This window comes from Periplaneta americana, chromosome 15 (assembly GCF_040183065.1).
Source record: "Periplaneta americana isolate PAMFEO1 chromosome 15, P.americana_PAMFEO1_priV1, whole genome shotgun sequence".
NCBI classification, from domain to species: Eukaryota; Metazoa; Arthropoda; class Insecta; order Blattodea; family Blattidae; genus Periplaneta; species Periplaneta americana.
The window spans coordinates 23,247,434-23,269,110 of NC_091131.1; the positions used below are offsets into that span (position 1 = coordinate 23,247,434).

At 35.6% G+C, this 21,677-nt stretch overlaps 1 protein-coding gene across 1 annotated transcript in view; it reads right to left on the reverse strand.

Moving 5' to 3' along the window:
• The window catches only part of LOC138714733 (UPF0415 protein C7orf25 homolog), a 397,014-nt gene that overhangs the window by 107,607 nt on the left and 267,730 nt on the right, over positions 1-21,677 (reverse strand). The window lies entirely within an intron of this gene.

Here is a 21,677-nt window from a genome sequence, read left to right on the forward strand (position 1 = left end):
GATAGTGATCGATAATTTGTTCGTGTAAGTGTGGCTTCTTTAGTTATTACTTCTATGAATAGATGGCGAAGGTTACAATCAGTGTAGCCAATAGTACATAAATATATCCGCATTATAGAATTCAAAATTCCATCTCCTGTAATGATTGTAAAAAGCATTAGATTTAGCGGTGAAACTACGGATACTGTCAATTATAAAAATAATTTATACTTAATCTACATCATTATTTTTCCCAAACACTTTTTATTCTTCTCAATAATAGTGTCACCTGTTGAGAGCTAGCGGGACTATTTCAAAGTGTGTCAATTTTTTATATCTTTGGTTCTGACTTATCCCATGGAAGAAAACGTTCACTTACATGATTAGAAAATTGTAGGTCAGATATTTTTGAACGTCAGTATACAAGTGGAAGCCTATTTCACCAGTAGGTGCAATAGGGTTATAGTTTGTAATTGAGGTGTTCCCTGGAATAACACCTTAACATACTTAATGTTTTTCCCAGTTTCTAGCATATATTCGTCCTTAATAACCAGGCTTCGAGACTTCGGACCCAAAAGAGCAGTTCAGTGGGAAATGCGCATAACGGCTTACTGAGTATAGTGGTAAAGCGTACAGTGGGTGGGGGTACTGTAGAATGAATGCCAACAAATATGCAAAGAAAAACGCTCTGGATTTGAAGGTTCTGATGAATAATTTGGCTTTCGTACAAACCTATTTTCAAACTGTGTCTGAAATAATTACACGGTTAGAAAAGTCATAGCAAGAGATGCCGGAAACCCTCAAATTAGTTGAGGAAATGACGCAGAGAATTAATGAGACACCAAGTACACCGGTTACTGAACGTGTAAAACAGAAGTGGAAATCAATTTTATGTAAAAATAACGGATATGGAACATTGTGTAACATAAACAGCAAATTAGTGGACATAGAGTTGCCCAAGAATAAAGGACTGTCTCTTAGAGACTGCAATGATGTTAGGTTTTTCGTTTTGCTCCTATCACGTCATGCTACGTAGAGCGCAGCTTTTCACAGTACAAATTGTGTTTGGCAGAAGCGAAAAAGATTTACGTTTGAGGCACTGAAAATGTATCTTGTAGTACATTGCAATTCGGTACTGTAACTGCACTTCCTAAAGACGACCAATAGGATAGATGAAGATATTAAAATTGCAACATGTTTATTTCCACCATTAACACTGTGTATAATTGAACAAAAATACTTATAAAAGACAGGAGAATAAATTATTTTCACATTCTTTTGACATTGTCATTATGTAATGTATATTTACTTTCAGAATGTACATATTTGTGTGTTCCCCCATACTACCGTACTGTACTCTAAATAGCAACGTTGTTACCTCAACACATCTCTACCTTTCACTACCTGCAGCGAGTCAACAACCTGTAGTACATGCACAGTAAACTTATTGTATCGGGTCCCAAGTCTCGAAGCCTGTTAATAACACATCCCACGCTGACTGAATTCCTTCCTCAGCCGGGTAACTTACCCCAACAGGGAATCGAATCCGGGCCACCTGGTTTCACGCCACACTCATTTGATGAGTGCACAAACTAAACTCAGCCAGTGATAACTGGTAAGTGTCCCATATTTTTTTTTTCAATATGTCTGTGGACCCTAATTATGTGGCATTCACTTTACAGTGGGGAAAACTTCGGAACAATCAAAACAAGGTAATCAGCCCAGCGGGATTCGAATCCACTCCCAAGCGCTGCCTCTGTTAGTAGGCACTACCGGTCGAGCTACTTCGGTGGCCGTAACAAAGTAAGAGTCTTATTGGAATCTTCGAACTGTTTGAATCAGATGCTGTACGGGAGGCCATCGATGTGAAAAGAGGGTTCTGGCGGACAGATGGAGAAAATTAAATTCGACCGACAGGCTAACGTTCAGTGTGGGAAATAAATTTAATTAAAATTCATCGAGTAGTTTAGGAGAAGAAAGAAGAGAGCGCGGGTGTGGTCTTAACGCTTTAAGTATGCTAAAGGGAGCTGGGAATCGCTATCGGTGACAGTGGTGGACATTATTATGTGGAATATTGTATGAGTACTAAAACAGGCACGCAAATCTGCATAAACAACTTAACTTCTTCCCTTCCAAATAAGCATTGGCATCATCGTCGTCTACGATATGGATTGGGCCAAGGATAGCTAAGTTCATAATGTCCCTGCGGTGGCTGAGTGGTCAGGTCTTCAGCCTGTCATGCAGGCGGTTCGGGTTCGAGTCCCGAATTTTTCATTGAAACTTCCATAGTGACACTACTGGCGGACAAGATCGCAGTTAAGGTTTTTCTCGGGGTTCTCCACTATTACTATCTAATATTTTCTACTGCTACCACCACTATTACTATCTAATATTTCTACTGCTACCACCACTATTACTGTCTAATATTTCTACTGCTACCACCACTATTACTATCTACAATTTCTACTGCTTCCACCACTATTACTATCTAATATTTTCTACTGCTATCACCACTATTACTATCTAATATTTTCTATTGCTACCACCACTATTACTATCTAATATTTTCTACTGCTATCACCACAATTACTATCTAATATTTTCTACTGCTATCACCACTATTACTATCTAATATTTTCTACTGCTATCACCACTATTACTATCTAATATTTTCTACTGCTATCACCACAATTACTATCTAATATTTTCTACTGCAATCACCACTATTACTATCTAATATTTTCTACTGCTATCACCACTATTACTATCTAATATTTTCTACTGCTATCACCACTATTACTATCTAATATTTTCTCCTGCTATCACCACTATTACTATCTAATATTTTCTACTGCTACCACCACTATTACTATCTAATATTTTCTACTGCTACCACCACTATTACTATCTAATATGTTCTACTGCTATCACCACTATTACTATCTAATATTTTCTACTGCTATCACCACTATTACCATCTAATATTTTCTACTGCTATCACCACTATTACTATCTAATATTTTCTACTGCTATCACCACTATTACTATCTAATATTTCTACTGCTACCACCACTATTACTGTCTAATATTTCTACTGCTACCACCACTATTACTGTCTAATATTTCTACTGCTACCACCACTATTACTATCTACAATTTCTACTGCTTCCACCACTATTACTATCTAATATTTTCTACTGCTATCACCACTATTACTATCTAATATTTTCTACTGCTATCACCACTATTACTATCTAATATTTTCTACTGCTATCACCACTATTACTATCTAATATTTTCTACTGCTATCACCACTATTACTATCTAATATTTGTACTGCTACCACCACTATTACTATCTAATATTTCTACTACTACTACTACTACTACTACTACTACTACTACTACTACTACTACTACTACTACTACTACTACTACTACTACTACTACCATCACTATTACTATCTAGAATTTTTACTATTACCACCACTATTACTATCTAATATCTCTACTACTACTACTACTACTACTACTACTACTACCACTATCACTACCACTACTGCTATCACCACTATTATTTCTATTGCTACCACCACTATCGCTAATATTTTTACTGCTTTCGCCACTATTGTTTGTATTACAACTATTCGTACTAATATTTTACTAATTACTGCTATCAACTATGTCTATCAATACTGCTACTAATATAACAACACCACATAGTTGTTTTATTATGAGTTATAAAAATCGCAATATGATGTTCCCATTTTTCCAACGAATCATGAACTATATTGTCAGATAAACACAGCTTTCCAGTTCAGACCTACTCGCACATTAGTCGGCTTGTAGTAGCATAGTGTGTCAAGTCACCAAGATTCGAACCCGATATTTTAACGTGTTTTATTCTTACAGAATCGGGACTGTAATTGTAACTTTAGAAACTAAAATTTCTTGCCTTCAATGCCACAGTACCGACAGAGAGAGGAAGTGAGCGCTTTGATTGGTTGCAGGGAAATCTAAATTTAGTCCTAATTTGAAAATATTTTTATGCTCGACCATGCCGAAATGTAGTAATTATACACCTGGTAGCAGGCCTTTAATGGACCTCATTAAAGTACACCTATTCATTAAAGTTCAGGTGTTCCACCAATCAGAAAACACCATTGTATCAATACGAAAGCGCAAGTATCGATTATTCTCGGATATCCAATCGAAAGACAACTAGCGAAACGTCACGGAGGCTGGAAATCCTATACTGTCACAGAAGGTTATGTTCTGTTACTGTAACAATTAGCGTTAATTGTAAATAATAGTCAAATACATTCAAATTGTCATCTCGTTTTTCAATGTCTAAATCAATTTCAAGGTTATATCAAGATTAATGTTCATTTTACTCTCTAGATTAGGGGAGAGTCGGGTAGTATCGGACAGTGCGTTTCTTTCATCTACCATCATATGGTAGTACCTGAATGACATGGTTACGTTCCTCTATGTGATATCACAGAAAAGTAACTATGTCAATCAGGTACTATCATCGTGTGGTAGATGAAAGAAACTCACTGTCCGATATTACCCGATGTCCGATACTACCCGACTCTCCCCTATATCAACGTCAATGACATTTGTTCCTCGGAAAAAATCAACACTTTCGCGTCTATGCACATCTCACAATTTACGATATATTTGACAAGGTCAGTTCCGCTCTCCAGTCAGATAAGAATAACATAAATACTTATGAATAATTTCAAGTTAGAAATATGGTCGAGCATAAAAAGTCGTATGAAACTTGCCTATAATGGTAATTAAGACGCTCGTATGAAAATTATGAAACGAGCTTGCGCTCGTTTCATAAACATACTCGCGTCTTAATTGCTACCATTATAGGCTCGTTGCATAATGTACTATTACGGTACAATAGTTTTCCACTATCTTTAATCGGTGATAAGCATAATAAAATTGTGAATTCTGCAAAAATAGTGGAATGATTACAGATAAAACGAGAGTGCCTCTATAAAATCAGCTCCGAAACCGTCTTTGACCACCAAAAATTGTATCCGGACCAGCTGGGACTTCAACTGGAATCTCCAGCTAGTCGTTCGGGTGACAGTTCACCTAGACACACATTTTAATACGAAATACACTGTACCAGCACCCCCTCCGCTCACCCCGGCACACGCGAACCCTCTATTCAGCTCATTCCGACCGGATCCGATTTCGGCGGGATAACATTATCATATAAATGAACACGTTTCAATAATTTGCACCCAGCCTATTTCTCCCTCCCCGGAGCCTCCACCCTGCCGAATATCAAAAAACATTCGTATGAAAACTTTTTTCCATTATCATGCGGATCAGTTACCTAATAAAAAAAAAAGAGGTGTAATACGCGCATTCTTGTATATCCAATATTTACGATTTAATTGCGATGGAGTTACGTACGGGGCTAATTAGAGCTTCTGAAAGAAATATATTACAGGATAATTAGTTAAAGCTAAGTTTCAAGGTTTTATTTTCAATTAAAATACCTCATTCCTGAAGAAGTAGCAACAGAATGCGTAATTCACTAGCAATGTAACTTGACGACGTGCTTTTTTTAATATCTGCTTATTTCATGGTTGCCAACATTAATAATAATAAAATACCGATATTATTTATTTAAGTTTTAATTTATTTATACACTATTAATGTAGGCGGTCACTTACAGGAAAAAATTCCTTCATTGCACTTGGATTTTTATTATAGTGGCTGGTATGCATAAGTTCAAGTAAATGCTATTGCTAAGGTTTTCGTAATATATACCAAATACCTTACTATAATAATACCGAACAGCTAGCAGTTTTACGTGCGAACGACGATGGTGCTGCTACCTACCTGCCGGGATGGAGATACTCGCGAAACAAGCTGTAATCAACTGCAATATATATTGTTGCTGGGCTAGTTAATTTGTTAACAGTTTTATGAATTAGTACTAGTGTTAAAATGTCAGGGTTTATATGTGCTGTTTATAATTGTGACAATTGCAGCATTACAAATTGCTCCAAATCGTACTTTCGATTTCTGACAGTTCATAAAACGTAAATCAACAACATTCTTTAGTAGGCCTAATTCCTTCGTCTTTGTGCTGATAGAAAAATACAAATTAGTTTTTTTTATTTAGACCTAATAAATAAATAGAAGTTAAAATGTATTGGATTTTAAGGTTTTATCAAATTAAGTTTTATTGTTGTCCACATGCCTTTACTAATTATTACAAGCATCAGATTACTATCAATTTTATCTTTGCAGTTGTCAGCAATGCGTATATAAAACATTACTGTAAATTCATTCCTAATATCAGATTGATTTTGTCTCGGTAAACCAAAGAAAAAATATGTAACAATTAATTACGGAAAGTAATATGAAGTATGCAATATTTCTCATAATATGCAGCTTTGATATAAGATAATTTTACATTAAATATTATTCAACATTTCTTAAGTGTTTCATATATAATTCCACATTAGTAACTCACGTTTTAAACAATAGTTCGAATCTCGCTATGTTAATATTTGTAAAGGGTGCGTCAGAAAGAACGGATGGATTTCAAACTATCGATACGCAACGAGGAGAGAGATATAGTGAGGGGGACCACGACTGTTGGGTCAGCCATAGAATGCAGTTTCAGTTGAGAACATGGTGTTGGTCTGGTGTACAACGTGCTTTCATCGTAGAGACATTTTTGACAAATGAAGAGTCTGTGATCGCCACTCAGGACTCATTTCGACATCGGATGTCACGCTAGGATTCCAACTCGGAATACAATTTTGCGGTGGGAGGCTTCATTTCGTATCACAGGTTCAACATTAAAGAAGAAATCAACTGGACGAAATTCTATTGCACTGAGATTGTCCGAGGCTACGGTAAGATCTCGCGCCCTGCGACTTCTTTCTTTGGGACCATTTGAAGGCGTAAGTTTGTAAACATCGATCACATACACTGGACGAACTGAAGACAGCGATTCGTGAAGAAATCGTGGCAATTGCACCAGCTATGACTGTGAAAGTGATGGCGAACATCAGAAAACGCCTCGATGCCTGTATTGAAAGCCAAGGACATCATATGGATAATGTTGTTTTCCATAAATAAACTGCATGTATTGGTGAATATGTTGATAACAATAAATTTTTGATTTGATGAATCTTTACAATTTTCTTGCCATGTGAAATCCATCCGTTCTTTCTGACGCACTCTGTATTTGTGGACGTAATTCCATCCCTCTGCGCTAGATGTCAGGTCCGCGATTTTTCGCACTCACACCAATGCTGCTATATAGTATACAGCTGTCCGGCATTATTATAGTAAGGTATTTGTATATACTATGGTCTCTGTGTATAAAAACCTGTAATAAATTCTTTCCTACGTAGCAGAAAGTTGATCTGGAAGGGCGTGTTTAGCTTATGCTAGAATTTGTAGTTTAAACCACTATTTATACGCATAACAAGAAGTATATACTTCTACTTCTAAGTAGTGTAAACTAAGAAAAATCGTAGTCTGCCCTGTTTGAGATTTTGTTAGCTCAGCACAAGCATTTGTACGGTTTAATATGGCAGAATTCATGCAAATTCGCGCTAGAAAAACCTACAAGAAAAGACGAAAACAATCAGAACGTGATTATAAGTTGTATAGGTTTTACAAATAAAAAATGTTATATGATCAGTTTTTGTAATGGACTACCGAAATGTTGATTTTGAGATAACTGGAATCCTGTCAGTTGATTTTTGTTATTGTTATTTAAAATAATATACTCTTAACAAAATGAATGTATGATGTATTTATAATACATACATTTAATTTACGTGAAAAAACTCCGTGTGCGTACAATATTTTAGATTACGTGTAACTAACATTTTGGACCTGTCTGATTTATGTCTGATTTTTACTTTACTTTACTTTACTTGTTATTCATTTTCTTCATAATTTGCTTTTCGTATTTTTTTTTTTTTTTTGCTGTAAACTTCAGACTTAACTCTCATAGTCTGGATGGCTTTTTATTCATCATTTCTTGCGGCAGGAGTTTGCGACTTGTTTGATAATGCTGGGCATTCTTTTAATAGATTAACAAACAGCGGTTGTTCTCAATCTCTCTTCCACACTTCCCACTTCGTCGTCCCTTTTCTTGTTAAACTAACCAGATTTTGAGGACAACAATCAATTTTCCCACCAAGAAATTAATATAAATACATGGAAGGCGAAAACTAACGAATCTTAGCGGATAAGCCCGAAGTACTGTCGATAATCGATATAATCGAATATTATTGATAGTTTATACTACTGCCGCGTATTACATACTTCATAGTAGTAGTATCAGGTTTATGCATACAAAATGAAGTATATACTTCTACTTCAGTATCTTCTACAGTCAAAGCAAAAGGTAATACTACAACTTTATGTATTCCATCCTGCTCACTTGTCCGCATTTCCGAATTAGATAGCACTAACTTGGTTTGGAGGCAATAATTCTGCTGAATCATTTAGCATCAGGGGTTGGAGATAAGTTTAAGGCTTATTTTTCTAGTAGAAAAGGAAGAGCTAAATGGTGTCAGTGAGATACATTGTTGTATTTATGGCACTCTGAAAGTAATTCTTATTTTTTTCAGAGTGAAACTTTGAAATTATAATAGATAGATAATAAATCGAGGAAAACAAGAAAAGACTCTAATATATGCATTTAAATATGCAAAATAAATATATGCATTTGAAAGGGGAAACCCTCGAAATATGCGTTTATGCAAAATAGATCGGCAAAGATCCACTTTTACTTTTTCAATATGCCAAATCAATAAACGCAAGCAATTGCAAGGAGTTAGTCTCTAGTTCTTTCATTGTTAGTCTCCTTCGTGACAGAAGCTTGAAGAAATTATAGTATTACAACACTAATAATAAATTAACTCTTAGTAAAACTGCATGTATATAAAAACTACAAAGAGAAAAAATATTCTTTTATCAGTTTCTCTAACAATAAGAGTAAAAACCAGAATCATACGAATAGTACTAATAGATTACAAAAGTGTTAACCTTCACTTGACATTTTTTTTCTGAGAAAAGTATTTATTTGAGACTAATATGTATTATAATTTTTTATTGTAGTCTACTCTATCCAAGGAATAGGGGAAAAGGAACTGGTCATGTACCCCATTATCTTCTAGTTTAGTTGCCTCGTAAGTGGTGCCTTGGGGTATCACTTGTGAGGTTCAGACCTGTCTTCGGACAGTTGACTAAACAACAACAATCCAAGGAATAAGCTATTAAAATCTGGACAGTTAAAACTTATATTAGTTCCATCCTGTAAGTTACAGCCAAAAAATATTAGAATCCAGTGGCCGATATGGAATTCCAGTCCAATTGATGAAGTCAGTACTAATTTGTCTATGAGAGGTAATGTTTAGTTTGTATGTTCAGTCAACAGTTCGAAGATTGGGGAATACAAGGAGAACAAGGGGAGTACAATAATAATAATGAAAAGACAAGGAGAATAAGGGGAATACAAGGAAAACAGGACAAATTCAAGAAGAATGAGGCGAATGCAAGCAGATCAAGGGGAATTCAAAGAGAACAAGGATAATAAAAGAAAAACAAAGGTAGTACAAGGAGAACGGCGATAATAAAAGAAAAACAATGTAACACAATGAGAACAAGGGTAATAAAAAGGGTAATATAAGGAAAATAAGGGTAATAAAACTAAAACAAGGGTAATACAAGGAGAACAAAGGTAATAAAGAAAAACAAGGGTAATACAAGAATAACTATGAGGAGACAAGGAGAATAAGGGGAATACAAGGAGAACAGGAGAAATTCAAGAAGAATGAGGCGAATGCAAGAAGATCAAGGGGAATTCAAGGAGAACAAAGGTAATAAAAGACAAACAATGGTAATAGAAGGAGAACAAGGGTAATAAAAAAGGCTAATAGGAGGGAAATAAGGGTAATAAAACTAAAACAAGAGTAATACAAGGAGAACAAAGGTAATAAAAGAAAAACAAGGGCAATACAAGAATAACTATGAGAAGACAAGGAGAATAAGGGGAATACAAGGAGAACAAGGGTAATAAAAGAAAACCAAGGGTAATACAAGAAGAACAAGGGTAATAAAAGAGAAACAAGGGTAATACAAAAAGAACAATGATAATATAAGGATAACAATGGTAATATAAGGAAAAGAAGGTAGTACAACGAAAACAAGGATAATACAAGGAAAATAAGGGTAATACAAGGAGAACAAGGGTAATACAAGAACAAGGGTAATGCAAGGAGAACAAGGGTAATAGAAGGAGAACAAGGGTAATAAAGGGAGAACAAGGATAATGCAAGAAAACAAGGGTAGCCTAATTCAAGAAAAACAATACAAGGAGAACAAGGGTAATGCAAGGATAAAGGGTAATACAAGGAGAACAAGAATAATACAAGGAGAACAAGAATAATACAAGGAGAACAAGGGTAATGCAAGGAGAACAAGGGTAATACAAGGAGAACAAGGGTAATACAAGGAGAACAAGGGTAATACAAGGAGAACAAGAATAATACAAGGAGAACAAGGGTAATACAAGGAGAACAAGGGTAATACAAGGAGAACAAGAATAATACAAGGAGAACAAGAGTAATACAAGGAGAACAAGGGTAATACAAGGAGAACAAGGGTAATACAAGAACAAGGGTAATGCAAGGATAACAAGGGTAATGCAAGGAGAACAAGGGTAATACAAGGAGAACAAGGGTAATACAGGGAGAACAAGGATAATGCAAGGAAAACAAGGGTAGCCTAATTCAAGAAAAACAATACAAGGAGAACAAGGGTAATATAAGGCGAAGAAGGGCAATACAATGAGAGCTAGGAGAATACAAGGAAAACAAGGGTAATACACGGAAAACAAGGGTAATACAAGGCGAACAAGGGCAATACAATAAGAGCTAGGGGAATACAAGGAGAACAAAGGATGTTGCATTTTTATGTGACTCAATTCCCAAATTACCTCAGTGATATCTTGTGGGGAAAGGGACTTAGTTCTACGACAAAATAAAACAGAGTTTGAATCACTTGCATTTACAAAGTTAAAGTACGGTATTGTGCACAAAACCAGAATTAGAACACTGTTAAGGCTGCGGTGTCATAGTCATTAGTCATCGTTATCAGATTCGGCGTCGCTGCGGTTTAAAAATCTGCAAGCAACAGCTGACGCTAGTGAGTGGACTGCACGCTAGCAGTTCGAATTAATTATGACTTAAGACATTCACGTTGATCAACGAGGTGCGAGATCTTTGGATATCTGCACCGCGTCACACGAGAGATGCAGAGACATCCGTCCTCCAGATAGGTTTTCCCTTTCCTCCTTCCCTATCATCCCTGATGAGGGAGACGACATCTAGCTCTGAAACGTTAGAAGTCTCCACATCATGGTGCAAATACCCAAAAACCTCTCTTCAGATCAGATTAATGTTTGGCTTTCATTCTCGTGAACACTTATATCAACTCAGTTACGTAACTCAGAGAGGAGTTGGGCAAATATTACTGACTACTACATTACTGTATCTGTAAAGGGTCTCTGTAGAGAGACTTATCGGCGATTATCTGTAGGCCTACAGTCTTACCTCAGGGTATATCAGAATTGTAAAATTGTGTATATACGCTCAGACTTACCTGCTAGACTTTTAATTCACAAACAAGACGTAAGAGTTTGTTGAAATCAATAATGAACCCAGAAATGCGTGAGCACAGTTTCTGAAATATGCACTTCCATAGCTTGCCGCCATTTTGCTACAGAGAGCTTCTTAAAACGAAACAGTGACGAAATTCTGACCACATGCTCGCAGTATCGTTTGTCTCTGTGCTTACTTTTACTCCTGTTTAATTTGGAGCGCTACAGGCGAAAAAAATTCAAGGAGACGCTGAACTATGGAGACTTACTTCAAGGCCGAAAGTCTTGATACATTTCGCCAATACACAAGGGGTTTGCCTGTGGATTTGGGTTTGCACAGACTTGCCTCTAGATAATTCTTTGCGTGTATGGGGCCTTGAAAATTAGTACATATTATTGGGTCACATTTATGTTATATTTGTATGGAAGTGTGTATGCGTCAATGCCTATGTGTGGGTGTGTGTGTGTATGTATGTATGTATGTATGCATGCATGTAAGTAATGTATGTATGTAATGTAATGTAATGAATGTAATGTAATGTACGTACGTATATATATGTATGTATGTCTGTAAGTAATGTAATTTAATGTGGTGTAATGAATGTAATGTATGTATGTAATGTAATGTAATATATGTATGTTAATGTAATGTATGTATGTTATGTAATGTAATGTAATGTATGTATGTTAATGTAATGTATATATGTATGTTATGTAATGTATGTATGTTATGTAATGTAATATATATAATGTAACGTAATATAATGTAATGTATGTTATGTAATGTAATGTATGTATGTTATGTAATGTATGTATGTTATGTAATATATGTAATGTAACGTAATATAATGTAATGTATCTATGTATATAATGTAATGTAATGTATGTATGTTATGTAACGTAATGTAATGTATGTATGTTATGTAACGTAATGTAATGTATGTATGTTATGTAACGTAATGTAATGTAATGTAATGTATGTCTGTTATGTAATGTATATAATGTATGTATGTTATGTAACGTAATGTAATGTAATGTATGTATGTTATGTAATGTAATGTAATGAATGTAATGTAATGTATGCATGTATGTTATGTAACGTAATGTAATGTAATGAATGTAATGTAATGTATGCATGTATGTTATGTAACGTAATGTAATGTATGTATGTTATGTAATGTAATGTATGTATGTATGTTATGTAACGTAATGCAATGAATGTAATGTAATGAATGTAATGTAATGTATGTATGTTATGTAACGTAATGTAATGAATGTAATGTAATGTATGTAATTTATGTATGTTATGTAATGTAATGTAATGAATGTAATGTAATGTATGTAATGTATGTATGTTATGTTACGTAATGCAATGAATGTAATGTAATGTATGTAATGTATGTATGTTATGTAATGTAATGTAATGAATGTAATGCAATGAATGTAATGTAATGTATGTAATGTATGCATGTTATGTAACGTAATGTAATGAATGTAATGTAATGTATGTAATGTATGTATGTTATGTAACGTAATGTAATGAATGTAATGTAATATATGTAATGTATGTATGTTATGTAACTTAATGTAATGTATGTATGTTATGTAACGTAATGCAATGAATGTAATGTAATGAATGTAATGTAATGTAATGTATGTATGTATGTATGTATGTTATGTAACGTAATGTAATGAATGTAATGTATGTATGTTATGTAACGTAATGTAATGAATGTAATGTATGTATGTTATGTAATGTAATGTAATGAATGTAATGTAATGAATGTAATGTAATGTATGTAATGTATGTATGTTATGTAACGTAATGTAATGAATGTAATGTAATGAATGTTATGTAATGTATGTAATGTATGTATGTTATGTAACGTAATGTAATGAATGTTATGTAATGTATGTATGTATGTTATGTAACGTAATGTAATGTATGTATAAATGTAATGTAACATAATGTAATGTAATGAATGTAATGCAATGTATGTAATGTATGTATGTTATATAACGTAATGTAATGTAATGTAATGAATGTACGTATGTACGTAATGTAACGTAATGTAATGTAATGAATGTAATGTATGTATGTTTGTATGTTATGTAACATAATGTAATGTAATGTATGTATGTTATGTAATGTAATGTATGTATGTTATGTAACGTAATGTAATGTAATGAATGTAATGTAACATAATGTAATGTATGTATGTAATGTAATGTATGTATGTTATGTAACGTAACGTAATGTAATGTAATGAATGTAATGTAATGTAATGTATGTATGTTATGTAATGTAATGTATGTATGTTATGTAACGTAACGTAATGTAATGTAATGTAATGTATGTATGTTATGTAATGTAATGTATGTATGTTATGTAACGTAACGTAATGAATGTAATGTAATGTAATGTAATGTAATGTAATGTAATGTATGTATGTATGTATGTATGTATGTATCTATGTATGTATGTATGTATGCACGTAGTTTACATTATGTAGCCTATATATCTCGTATGTTAATGAACATGTTCATTAGACTTTATTTATTCTTTTTATGAATACTACCACCTCTCAAAATATATAATTTTTAACACCCTGTATACGAGGCTAACCTTTCTCTACCTGCCAGCCATAAGTCCAGTGCATACAGAAGGAACATAAATCTCCATTCCATTCCCGGATATCGAACTCGGGTCCACTCAATTTGCAACCAGTAAAGCCGCAGCGCAGGACACAATTCCGCTAGTGGGGCGCGTCCCCTGGTTTGAGCATTATGTAGTGACTGACCCCAGCTGCAGGGGAGCGAAAAGTACATAATTCTGTAGCCTATCGAAATGAGATGTATCGGATACGAGACGGTGCTGGTAGCGATCCGCCCGCCCCCATTGTTGTATTTCTGTCCTGTGTATGTCATCTGCCGATCATTAGCATAAGAACAAGTAAATACTACGCAGCGCAATTATCGGCGATTCATTCATGCGGACACGCGGGTACAGTCGCTGCACATGGCGCTAGCTCACTTATGCTTGGCACCCAGAAACAATGAACCGCTGGAATTCTGTAACTCCTCTTCAACAACAGAAGCAACTGAGAGATGGCACGATAACATGGATATCATGAATGGAGACCATGCGAGACAGGACTGAAACGGGAAGCCGATGTGGTCTGAGACAGGGCCTAGGTACAGTCTGAGTCAGATTACTTCATACCGTCTAAGGGTGAAACCTAACCATGTCACATTTTCAATTAACTGGTCATCCGAAAGATTTTCACCGTGCATCAAATACATGTACAGATCGACATGCGTACAACATCTATATTGACGGCTCTCGGTTGCAAAAGGAGAACGACGTCACCTTGGTGGGCTGTGCTTTTGTTACCTACTACAGGGACATCATTTTATTTTTACTTCAATTTTTATTGTACCTGAGTTTTTTAATGTACTTCACTCCCACCCCTTCTACTAGTAAACTTCCAACCGTTCACGACACAGAGCCGAGGGCGCGTAAGCAGTACTGAGTTACTGAGTATAGTACGTTTCAGAAATATGTTCGCGTTTTCCAGTGACGAAAGAGCTTTCAATATTGAATCATATTTTGGTACGGGTACTGTCGTCCGTCTGCTTCTGTTCTCCCCTTTGTAAAGTCTAGTAGCTGGGCTATCTTAGCTCTTTTCTGAAAACAATAATTTCTGTTAGGAATTGGACGTCTACGTAATATTATTCAAGTGTTTAAAATAACTTAAATAAAAGGGCCTCCTTAAGTAATTAACTGTCACGTGATTTCCCCCCCCCTTTCTACAACCCTGCGACAAAACCACTTGAACGGACAGTAGATAGCATTTCTGAGTGATTTTATCTTTTCGGATCGGGCAGAAATGAAGATTGAATTTACAGTACGTAAGGTACTCTTTTATAGAGTAGGTACAGAATTATTTCAACATGAGTTACTCGTACGAAGGACGAAACTGGTAATTGGAATTAGGTACAATAGTCTATAGTGCGATAATATGCACAAAAGAACTGAAGCCTGTATCGAAATGAACGGCCACCATTTTCTAAAATGTGTTTAAATATCCATATTATAATTATTTTTAAATTTAACTTCATTCTCTATATAGTACGCTAATGTGCTGTGTGTAAAACACTAAGTGTTAATACAGTACTGCATTTTGATTAAACAAAAACCTAATGAAAATTATCAAACTCAAAATTGCGATATTTCCTAGTTTACATAAATGGATGAACTACTTTTCTTCCCTCGTATATCTAGTAAAGTGATTTGTATTTTACGCCAGTATCATCGAACTCCGTCGTGGAAAGGGTAGCAAACGGTGTTTCCTGTTTCAGTCGTTAATAGAAAGGTATAGCCAGGTTAATATTAAAAATGTTAGTAAAAATAAAATGATGTCCCTTTACATCACTACTGAAGTCCACTCTGCCACGTTCCGCCTGGCGCCCATGTGCTCCGTGTTCCAAGCAGAACTCTTTGCCATCTTGCAAGCAGTGAAATGAGCATTACCAACGGGATTGACTCATGTATTCACAGCGATTCTCAATCTGCCTTACAAACCATTGACGATAAATACAACTTGCATTCCATAGCCGTCGAAATTAGATCCTTACTACTTAAATTTGAAGGTCGTATTTGCTTAATGTGGGTGCGCGGCCACACAGGTACCGAAGGAAACGAAAGAACGGATACATTAGCGAAGCAAGCAGCCTCAACCAACTCAGAATATAAATATTCCACCTGTCCTATTTCATACATTAAGCCAGGGACCGTCAAGTGACTACACTCTCGTGCGTACGTACAAACCCTCAAGCCCTGACGTACGGCTGCGGGCAAGGGTAGCTGCTTCCACAGTGGCGGAGCTAAGAACTTGTATGTGAACCAAATTTGTGATAAGAATGTAAATTAATTTCAGCTTTTAATTGAAGCACGCTTTCACTGTTAATTGCACTATACTGAAAAACAGTACTCTATACAATTTTGTACAGTTAACTATATACGAAACAAATTTTTGCATGTTTGCACAATAATGAAACAAAACAAAATATACACTTTTATACAGATTAATATACTGTTTGTCTTCTTCTCATTGCTATATAATTCAATTAACAAAATAAAACAACAGTACAAACGTTGTCATTCAAATACAATTCTCTAATAATAGTACTTTTTCTTAAACATCAGAGATCCGCTGCGATTTTTGCAGTTTTCTGTTAGTAAGCAGCTATTTAATTCTCGGAGCTATTGTTTTAGTACCAGCCAATCGCAAACATGCTTTCAATTGTTCATCACTTAGTTGTTTCTGTGACGTGACTTTGTAAACTTCATTAAACAAAACAGTGTTTCGCATACGTAGGTTGTCCCGAACATTTACAACGTTCTTGCAGCAAGATTGTACTGTTTAGGAAACCTTTCTTGTGGAAAACAAGTATAGAAATGGTTAATACTGTTTGTTTTGATACTTATCCTTTAGCTCAATATCGCTTTGTAAATCAAGTATTTCTAAGTGTAGTTCAGCAGGAATATCCAGGACACTCACTGAAAAAGATATTGCAGATATCTTAAATTGTTGTTCAAGATCTCTAATATCCTCAAATCTACGTTCGAAACTTCGCACAATTGTTGCATTATTCTTATATATTCTTTCATGTCCAAGGCTTCTAACAGGTTTCCCATGTACATCCATAAATAAGGCAGTTTCATTTCTAAGTGCGAGAAAACGTTCCAGAATATTTCGACTTCACCACCTTACCTCGGTATGGTAGAGTAAATCCCCATACTGTTAATACCATCAAGCAGTGCCCTGAAGTCCCTGTGATTGAGTCCTTTAGACCTTATGAAATTAATTGTTCGCATAACAACATTCATTACATTGCTAAGATTCATGTTTTAGCACATAAATATTCCTGGTGCAAAATGCAGTGCACCGGTGCCCCCAAGCGACCTCGATAGGTTCCACCACTGATAGACTGCAGTGTACAAGTGTACTGCCCGCAGTGGAAGCCGTAAGCAGGCCTGTACGCCCTCTCGCGATCTTGACTCGACTTGGCGGAGCCTGCATTAAGCAGAAGATCAAGCACACAACTACACTCAAGTGGAATACATACTGGAACTCTAGTGTTAAAGGCTCTGTGACCAAGAAATTATTCTTTCTCAATGTACAAGACAGACTATGTTGCAGTCAGTTCTCAACCGACTTCTTTTTCACTCAATTTATGACCGGCCATGGAAAATTCGGTTCCTACTTTGAAAGATTTAGGATCAAAAGTGCAGAAGAATCTCTGTGCATATGCAAAGACAATCAGACTGTTGAACATTTGATTTTTCACTGTCCAGTGTTCGAAAGGAAAAGACACTTTTTAAGATATCATATCTCGGACTGCAATTTAAATTACTGCACACCCTTTTACCATTTTCTTAGGAAAAAATGTTGTTACAAACAATTCACAGAGTTTATACACCACTTCCACGCAAGACTGTAGCTATTAATTGTATGTAAATTAATGACGATATAAAATCCTAATGCACTATCTGAAACAAGGTGTCTCTCTTTGGGACATAATAATAGTAATAACAACAATAACTATGTTTGTATTATAGATTTTACTATAGTTCAGTATTTGATGACAGGTATATAGTTTGTAACCATAAGTAATTTTGTTTTTATTTATTTTTTTTACTATCGCAAACCAACTATATAATAGGTGTTTTATTTGTAACTAAGCCAATTCTGTGCATTATCTCATTACTATTGCTTAAAATTATGTATAAAATCACAAATTAATGTAATAATCTTGCAATTTCTCTACACCTTCGATTATAATTTCTAATTTTATTTCATTTTGTTTTAACTGAAAGTAATTATTGCATAACGTATTTAGTATTGTTTACTGTCTCTTAATTAGTGCATTTATATTGTAACTATGATTCACACCTACTATTAATTCTTTAAAATTGTGTATTATCACTACATAATGTATTTTACATGTAACAAACTACAACCCTAATATACCAAAGGTAAAATAGGGTTTCAATATTTGGATAACAATAATATAACCATTTTACCCCCATTACTACCGTCTTCCTCCGACGAGTTTAGCGCTGGAATCTGAGGTATTCTTGTCATCGGTGCGGGGGGGTTGCAGGTAGATTCTTTTGTTGCTACAGCCCAGCCGAGCCGAGCGGAGTGGGAAGTATTAATCGTCCAAAAATATACAGTCTTCAGTCTTCTCCCTGATGTTAGCTATGTTAATATTATATGAATTACTCATTAAATATTTCACAGTTACAAATCATTTTTAAGGAAACATGCTGTGGAAAATGTTTGGTTTTATTCTATTGGAATTTTAGAATATGTGTGATTGGTATCGTGAAAAACAGATTCCTATAATGTCGTGCGAAAATCATTTGTTGGTGATATCTTAAAATACAAAATCAAGTAGTTATACTTTTCAAGTGAGTTCAGTAGTACAGTATATTTAAATTGATTAACCTTATAAATTTAATTCAATTCTACTAATCACTAAATTTTATAGTATGATTCTTCTTTTCATTTATATTATTGTAGTTGTGTTATGATTTTTCTTTTTAGATGTAGATTCATTTTCCGGGCTGAGAGGCCGTGGTCTATTAGTTGGTTTTATACCAGACGTTTCGTCTGCAACTGCGGCAGACATCTTCAGTGGAGTGGTATCCGAGGTCGCAAGACTCTTCTCGGCGTACCTGAGGCAACTGATCCTGTGTCTGGTTGTGCGGGCGTATTTATAGTGCGGCTCGCGGGCCGAGGCCTGTTGTCGCTGCGGTCTGGTATAAAACCAACTAATAGACCACGGCCTCTCAGCCCGGAAAATGAATCTACATCTATAGACTCCGGCCGTGAAAGCCTACACTGCAAGATTTTTCTTTTTATTTATTTTATTGTATTTGTATTTCTGGTGGTGTGATGGCCTTAACTTCACCAAAATAAATAATGAATAAGTAGTAAATAAATGAATGAATAATAAATAAATAAATAAATAAAAAAAATTTTCTACAATACTTTCCTTCTCTGAACACGTAAGTACGAATGGTTGTATCTCTATCTCGCCAAAAATACGTTAGAAAACTGATAGGCATACTGCTCTCGTAAATTGGGCGAATGTTTTCAGTATGATTGTACTTCCTTCCAGACTGCAGCTGTCACTGTTCCCTTCCACTCCTGTACCGCGCTAGACTAGTCGGAACCGCATTCCTCTCAGCACTAAACTCCTCAGAGGATGACAGTACATATGCTAGTGGATCGAACCCGCGCCCGAACGCAACTTCAGACCGGGAGGCAAGCCCCTTAACCGACTGAGCCACGCCGGTGGCTATAATAATACTTACATAAGCGAAGGGGTGTTTTGGAGATTTTATGCCATTTAAGATATTTTAAGCCGAATATTAACAAATTAGGCTCTAACAATCATTTTAGGCCACCATCAAACTATGAATGACATAGGTTTGGAAGTTAATTCCCAAAAAGACAAAGTATGTGATTATGTCTCGTGACGAAAATATTGTATGAAATGGAAATATAAAAATTGGAAATTTATCTTTTGAAGAGGTGGAAAAATTCAAATACCTGGGAGCAACAGTAACAAATATAAATGATACTCGGGAGGAAATTAAACACAGAATAAATATGGGAAATGCCGGTTATTATTCGGTTGAGAAACTTTTATCATCCAGTCTGCTGTCAAAAAATCCGAAAGTTAGAATTTATAAAACAGTTATATTACCGGTTGTTCTGTACGGTTGTGAAACTTGGCCTCTCACTTTGAGAGAGGAACATAGGTTAAGGGTGCTTGAGAATAAGGTGGTTAGAAAAATATTTGGGGCTAAGAGGGATGAAGTTACAGGAGAACGGAGAAAGTTACACAACACAGAACTGCACGCATTGTATTCTTCACCTGACATAATTAGGAATATTAAATCCAGACGTTTGAGATGGGCAGGGCATGTAGCACGTATGGGCGAATCCAGAAATGCATATAGGGTGTTAGAGTTGGGAGGTCGGAGGGAAAAAGACCTTTGGGGAGGCCGAGACGTAGATGGGAGGATAATATTAAAATGGATTTGAGGGAGGTGCGATATGATGATAGAGACTGGATTAATCTTGCTCAGGATAAGGACCAATGGCGGGCTTATGTGAGGGCGGCAATGAACCTCCGGGTTCCTTAAAAGTCAGTAAGTAAGTATCAAAGTATGAATAGCATTTAATTTTCATGAAACGTAAATATTAATTTTTTTTCCTTTCTCCTAAAGGAACAAAATATGCATTTGCCTTAAAATCCGATGCCTAGTAATTACATTTCAAGTGTTGGTATGTGTCGGAGAGTATGACCCAGTGCTAGTTGGCAGTACTGTATATAAAGGACGTATCACAAGCCCCACTAGGAGCTCATCATGGATTGAACTGAATCTCCAACGTGGAAAGATGCTTGTCTAACTGTTGGATCCAATATTACAATCAGTTTAATTCGCTACGACGACACAGAATACGTGATTCAGCGACTCTAGCCACGCGCGCTTGGTAGTGACGGGAGTCTGAGGGCAAAACACAAGAACAAGTGACTCTCGCCAGGATGACAGCTGAGGGTTCGGTGGCTATGAAACGAGGGGGGTGTGGCCTCAAGTTACGGCATGTGTCTCCGGAAGAATTTCCAAAGACATTTCACGGCTAGAGTCCCGTTTACGACCTGTCGGTTCCTTGTCACAAGAACAGACATTTATTTTTCCGGCTAATTAAGGTTTACAGCGTTTAAAACTGTTGTATCCTTCACACAAACAAATGCAGAAGACCTCCGTTGCTTCCGAAATCTGAACACGCTTGGAAATGCTTCTATTTCACTGTACAACTTTACCTATCTTAGATGCAATATTATTTATTTGAAAAAATACAGGCAATTAAAACGAACTCATTCAATATCAATATACGTGTGCGAAAGAATGAAGAAATATTTAAATAAAAAAACAAGAATTTGAA